Below are 7,500 nucleotides of genomic sequence, written 5' to 3'. Positions count from 1 at the left end.
AGTGAGGCAATGAATTTTTCTACAGAAGAAAGCGAAGAAAAATTTTAATTAAGCAGTAACCGGAAACACCAAAACAATTCGAAAACCTTTTCATTTCTCTCGTCTTCCGATCATAAAATTTGTTCTCTGTTTGTTGAGTACCATAGGTTTTTTTTCCTTTCCTTGTTCGATGTGCACGTTCGATTAATGGCAATGTCTCCATCTGCAGTTTCTGAGCAAGCACTTCCCTCACTTTGATTTCAGTATTCTCCCAAGTTTAACCGAATTCCACTAATTCCTCAGCAACGCCTTCAATACGGATATTCTTTCTTCGACTTTGGTTTTCAAAGTAGATTACTTTCTCAAATTGCTTTGTTCCAACGATATGAATCGTGTTGATCTCAACGGCAATAGATTGCAGCTTCACATCAATCATCTCAATCATAGTTTTGTGTTCAGCAATATCCTTCTGACTAAATTCAAGACTAGCTCGCAGGTCAGATACTAGTACATCAATCCTTTTATTTAAGTTAGCTGCACTTTCAGCGAACGATTTCAACATGCGTTCTTGGGATTGAAAAAGTTCACGAATTAGGTTTCCAGAGACCAGCTCAACGTCTTCGCAGGCTTCAGTCGCTTTACCAGAACTCGATTTAGACCTACATTTATGCTTGTCAGGCATATTTTAAAAAGAGTACCAAAAACTAGACTATAACTTAAAGAAATACACACGCGTTTCACAAAAAAAGTAACAGAAAATAGCTTTCAAGTGGGAGACGAAAAAGACACGTCCGCCATTCTAGCTGACTCCTATTCACCCTTCTCGAATAGAGAGTGCAGTGCGGCGAAAAATGAACCCGACCTGTATATTAAAGCCAATCGAAGTTATATGAGTGGAGGAACTATAAACTTTTAACTGATAAATGAAAGAAAACATCGACAAAGCGGAACGTTTTTGGTTGAACAATCCTCGAGGTTGTAGTTGAATGCTTTCCTCTTTAATCAAACAATTCAGCAACAGCCATGGATTTGACAGGCCAAGATCATTCGAGTTACGGAGAAATGTATACACAGAAATCTCGACATGAACCTTAGAGGTTTTTATGTCGATCTTTTCACGATATTCTATTCGGTTTCCACAAAAAAGTAAACCTGCATGCCTTTATTAAAGGAGGGTTGTTTGCTTGTTTCTTCCATGCAACTTGACTTGAGACAATTTTCAACTCTACAACAGCTTACAAATAGTATTAAGACATTTTTCTCGTCCTACCTTGATAAAACCAACAAATTAACAGGAAAACAACCAAAGATCTAAGATTTGCCATCGCAGCGCATAGTAACAGGAATTTTTGCTTTCGTTACGCATCTGGTTAATTGATAATGCTCGATTTTCGTTGGCGTCATAAAATTGAATAATGATTTCAAAAACGAAAGCATTCTAGAATAATTGCTCAAGTCACAGCTTCTTGCATGCTTAAGGGCGAGTACAAACAGAACTTGCATCCGGGATAAAAGTTATGTTTTCTCGTGGTGTTAGCGGGGAGTAGTTTCGGTCAGTTGTTATGTAATATTTCAAAAACTCGTGCTTCGTGTTTCATCGGAGTTTCCAAACACGAGAAAACTGATGAAAGCACGAGGCCGTAAACCGATTGCTTTTATTGTTTTCGAGTGTTTGGAAACCCCGATGAAACACGAAGCACGAGTTTTTGAAATGGCTTCTCAATCGACGCCTAATTGCAAACAAAAGAAAACGAAAGAAGAAAAGAAAGCAAAAATCACATAAGCATGTGATTTTTGCTTTCTTTTGTTCAATCAGCGCACAGTTTGTAATGATAATGTCCGCGTTTTTCACAACTGAAGCTTGTTTATTTCAAGTAGCCACAATTTGCATTCAGAGGCGTCCAGCTAGTTCCGAAACATGGACGGGTTAGGCGAGGATGAATTTTGCCGCTTTCGACCGCCCAAAAGTATGCAAGAAGAAGATGCTTTGCTTGTAAACAGCAAACAATAGAAGTAATAAAGCTTTGTTAAAGTTGTGTATTGCTTTTTGTAATTGATTTCCAAATACACGTGTTTGGATATCCAAACACGCTGTTTTTTACCGCTGTATCAAAGTGCATCCATGTGACCTAAATGCGGTCACGCAATTGGTTTATCACTTGATGAATTATTAATGTATTTGAGAAATATATTTAGCATATACTAAAACAGTAGAGAGCGTTGAACGCGCGCTCTGATTGGCTACTAGAACTCCGGATTCGCGAGGAATTTGCGCCCGAAATGTTGTCGGTGGATAACCACCGACACTGAGATGAATAGTGTTAAATATAGGGACAGCTACACTTGGCGTAGTACGCACTCAGTTCCAGGATGCATATACACTGGTCAAGCCAGATACGCTGCTGGAGCATGAAATTTTGAACATTGTTCAAGGTTACCGTTAACAGTACCTCGGGCAACATTCGCGGAAGCTGCTAAGTGTGTGTTGTAAGTGTGTGCATGCATCTGCCCCTTTGTGGATAGATCTTCCCGGCAGGCTCTCACAACAAACCTTCAAAACGCCGGGACGAGCTGAGCCTGCTCCCGCGGGCCTACGATAGTACAAATTCTCGCTCAATCTAAAACTGCACCGACAGATCGGTTATTTAAGTCATCAGTGCTGTGGTTAAGACGTTCTTGGTTTAGTTGGAGACCTGATGCCAAGCAACTTTGATTTCAAAATAGCTCTGGTAGTTATTACTTAAAGGCACTCAGTCATATACGCTTTCGCAAGGCTCAGAGTCAGATTTCGAAAGAAAAAGGGCTCTTTAACCTTAAGGGAGTCAGCTACGTGACAGTCAGTGTAATTATACTCAGCATAACTGGAAAATTTGCTTTCAAGTGATCAAAGGTCGTCCTTGCAGTTCCGCTTGTAAAATTACGTTGCACTAGACTGATTTTTTCTATTATCACATACTGGGCAAAATTACTGAATGCTGATTGGCTGAGACAGAGGGCATTTTTTTTCTTTTTCACGAGGACACTTTTGGTAATCAAGAGGGCATTAATGCTTGATCCTGATTGGTTAACAGTCGCTTATCCACAGCAAGCGAAGTTACAAAATAATCTTCTTCCAGATACCGACTCTGATGAAACTGGTTAATTTTTTTGCACTTACAAAATACAATTTTAAGCCCTATTTCTGTTGACATTGTACGAGTTGTTGAATTTAACTTTGACCGAATGAAAGCGTGTTAAGTTGATTGTCATTTGTCGCGGCATTAGAGAACGGACTTCTCTAAATAATTTTGCCCTTTATGTCATAAAATGTAACCGCACTGTACCCTAGTGCATTTAAGGATTAATTTCACTTGTATTTTCAAAGTTCTCCAAATATTTATATACCTTTATTAAATTTTTGAAAATACGCGTGCATTAATCCTTAATTGCCCTCAGGCTCATACGATAACATATACTAACTAAAAAAAGAGATAGTCATTCGGACCGGAACACGAAATAGATAATTTAGTCGATCGACAGTTCCTGGGCATCGTTTTCTAACTTATACATATCAAAAGTTGTTTTCCCTTCTTTTTATATTTCATTTTTTCTTCAATGATAAAAATTCTATCCCCTCCACTATTTAGTGTAAAAACGGAACCCTTGCCTCCCTTGCCTTAATAGACCCAACTAACAGATGGCAAGGCAAGAATTAAAGGCCTTGTATTGGATGAAAAATGACTGTTACTCAATAAGAACTGTTAACACATCCGAGTTATTTCCTTTACGTCAATTGGTCAACAATTTGCATTAGTGAAGAAACCGATTTGAATACTATCAAAAGCTGATTCGGTGTCCGACCATATACAAAAGAGTACTTTCAGCTGTCAATTAGCTATAGTATGATAAGTTTTACGCCACACCACGCCATATTGGCTTCGTCATCCCTTTTCAAGGGGTTTTGACTGAACAAGTTTTAAACTTGTCTACAACTTATTAATTAGCCAATATAATGGCATGAAACGCTTACAATTATTGATTTACGTGTTCGAGAAAAACGAATTCGTATTTTAGTTTACAATTCAATATCAAGCCGCAAAGTGAACAAACTGACTTGTAAGTGGGTATTCCATTTTTGGGTCAAGTGCGTCCTTAATGGTAGCGGTTAGCTCAAGTGTTCGGAATGTGCGGTAAGCTATGCTGTTCGAATTTTTCCTCGGCCCCAGCAAATAACCATCATTCGCTAATGAGGGCCTCCTGAAGTTCAATTCGCATCCTGTCTGGGGTAAAATAACTTGAGAAAAACCATTTGCAATTGACTTATCTTTTAAGTCTAAAACGTAGGCAAGTTAGTTGTTCTTAGTCACCCGTGTTACACAATCTAAATGGGTAATACCCATGTAATCTAAATTTAGATCAGTGGGTGCAAGCCATCTCAGATGATCATCCGAGTCATCCAAGCAACTCATTAAATATGCGTTTCCTCTTTCACTTCAGTTACATGAAGTTTACCCTATCGGCTTAAAAATTATCTCGTCAGGAAAAAAAAGGAAAGGAAGGGGGCTTCCTATTCTAGTGATGTCATTAGGTATTGTTCACGAAATAGCTTGCAAATGCATTTTCGTGCTACCGTATCTGATCAAGGTGTGCCAAGGACTTATGTCGTGGATTTGCAGACGTTTCCAATGAATTTTCGAAACACGTTTGTGGTCACACCAAAAGGTCCCCGCTCCGCAAATGTCAGGATTATATTTAAGCTCAAACCAATGTATTAAACACAGCTTCTAGCAGCATAGTCTCGCATTTGTCGGTATTCTAAATAATAAGTTATATTACACTTCTCGTATTTCAAAAACTCTTAAATTTGAAATGAAATTATGTCTGGACGTTTCCCATGAGGACCGTAATCGATTTCACATTATGATTCGACTTGTAAAATGAGACCGGCCTGACAGTGACTCAGACCGGGTCTGGCTTCGTCTCGTTGGCTAGACCGAGACGAGAAACTCCAGTCTGAGTTCGTACCGGTCTCATGAAAATCACAACAAGTCTCAGACTGGGTCCACAATTTCAATCCTGTGTACTTTTGGGTCAGCTTAACATTTATTGCACAAGAGATATCAATTTTGTTTCGAAACTGGCACCAAGCATCTCGTCACGGTTTCATGTAAACGACTGCAAAAATTATATACCGGTAAGAATTTCATACAGGTCTGATTTCGTCCCTGTCTCATGTAAATATCTCCTTAGTCGAAATTAGAATGGTTTTAGAACACAATAAGCCGGAAAAAACATAAAGATTACTCACATTTAAAAGTGACTTGATTTACAGTTAACAACGTGGTTTTTAGAGGCTCTACTGTCTGTTTGCTTTGAAATAGTCTTGAAATTCTGCAGCAGTTTGCAACTAATATCAAGATAAGTTTGTTTCGCTTACCTTCGTAAAACCAGCAAATTAGGAGGTAAAAACCATAAGAAAAAAGCTTAGCCATCATTTATAAGCAGTGTTTGCACAGGCTGCTTCTCTCGAATTATAATTTTCTTCCGTTTTGTCCTCCGTCGTGATCAGATTGATTAATTTACTCAAACAAAGCTCAAACGGTCGAGACGGCAAAATCGTTTTATTTCAATAAACAAAGACACACTAAGAAACAGGAAAATCCAGGTTTCTATGGAAAATAACAGATTATGAATTTAGAAACAATGGAATTCGCACGGTTTTTCTTTTTCGTTTTTTTTGTTTCATTAAGGCATCGCTAAACTTGCATCTGCAAATCTCGCTGAGACTTGAATGATTAAAAAGCAGGGTTAGCGAGCTTAGAGGCCCTGAGCCCATGTAGAAGTCATGGAACAAAAATGAGAAAATACAAATATGGCAACTGAAATTCGATTAACTCTCGAATGTACAATCGGAATACAGTGGACTTGCGCCGAGGATATAGAGGCGGAGAAGGAGAAGAAGAAGCTGCATTGAAATCCTTCCAGTTCTATCTGAGTCAAGTTCTTATCTGAATTCCAGTTGTCTCAGGCCCTCGACATCCACATTTTGCCGATGGATTGCTGTTCTCCGCAGGCGGAATTAAGTATCGAGCGGAGCTAATTCAAAGTTACTAAACTCAGAAAAGAAAGTCGAAAGGTAGTGGACCTTCCAACATAAAACCTTGCTGTATTTAATGTTTGCTTATTTGAAGTTAGCTGAAATTCTTAACTTTTCCCCTATATGAACCTAATCAAAATTTTCCCCTAGCAGCATTCATTAGTTCAGCTTAAATTTCTTTTACGAAAACGAAAATTTAGCGTCGTAGAGCAAACTGACTACGATTTAGTAGCGTGAAGCTCTTTGAAGGCAATTTGGTGTGAAGCCTCCATTTTCCAGAAAAAAAAAAAACAGGGCGGAATAACACCCGTTCAGTTTTTCCCTACTCATATCCATGCTACCGGTTGCCAGCTAGTCGAAGCTGATGATGTTGAACCTGCTATGCGCATAGGCCCTGAACATTTCTTTTCCCAGCAACAATCATCTCTCAGATTCCGAGAGGAGAGATGAAGACCCGATACACCTAACATCATGCTAAAGACATCATTTATCCATGTTTCCTTCCACAATAATAGACCCATCTAAAAAAAGCGGCATTTACAAGTACAAAAGATACAACTTTTAATGCAGGTTCCGTTGTTTCCGTTTGTGCCAGTCTTCAAGAGTTCTTTCCTTTTCAATATAAACATTGCCTATAGCTCAAAACAACTAGAGAGACCAAGGAAATATTTGCTATACTTACCCTTGATACAGCCCAAAAAATCACGATGCAGAGACCTAAAGTCCCTGTAGAATGATCTTTGTCCATGTGTTATGTGCTAGAACCGTACTCTGTGCACTGTCTCTGCATGTTACGTCATCCCGCGTTCAATTATTCCGCTTTTACGGTCACGTTCAACAAACTATAAATCAAGTTGCAGAGCTGCGTGTTTTAATTAGGAAAATTAGCCAATAACATTTGCCTTATTTTCGGTGCGATATTGGTTGAAAGCCTTGGATAGAGTAAAATCCTACTGATACTAAGTTTGAGCAAGTCGTGTAAATAAATCGACTTATTCGTCAACCTGAGCCCTGGTTTGTCGTAAAATCATAAGGAGACGCTGATATCCCCACTCTTATGGGCGCTTTATTTTAGTTTAAACCGTATTTATTTAGTAGGAAACACTGGAGCTGTGTATAGTGCGTTTTCACATGACTTTACGGCAGCTATGTTTAGTTGTCCTTGATAGATAGCAACAAATTAAGATAATTTTCGTCCCAGGATCAAGGGTGATGCTCACTCGTGCTAATTGGAATTCTTTTTGCCTTCCTCGATTAACTAAGTGTAAAGTATAAGTATAAGTATCTCCGCGTTTGAATGGGCATAATCTAAATCAGGGCAGTTTTCACTTACTAGCAAAATTTACTGAATCCGCAGATGCGGCATTTAAAGTGACTCAAATTTATCATGATATTCTCCACGCGTCGCGAAAAGCAGTTTTTGTATGGTTTTCGTTGAAGACGAT

The 7,500-nt window shown here is 38.7% G+C and overlaps 1 pseudogene; it reads right to left on the bottom strand.

Annotated features, from left to right (window-relative positions):
- Window positions 1-256: 256 nt before the first annotated feature.
- Window positions 257-7,500, bottom strand: part of LOC138056101 (uncharacterized) — a 47,488-nt pseudogene continuing 40,244 nt past the window's right edge.

Source organism: Montipora capricornis, chromosome 7, assembly GCF_036669925.1.
Source record: "Montipora capricornis isolate CH-2021 chromosome 7, ASM3666992v2, whole genome shotgun sequence".
Classification (NCBI taxonomy): Eukaryota; Metazoa; Cnidaria; class Anthozoa; order Scleractinia; family Acroporidae; genus Montipora; species Montipora capricornis.
The sequence above is the reverse complement of the archived record's forward strand: the minus strand, read 5'-3'. Positions and strand labels throughout refer to the sequence as shown.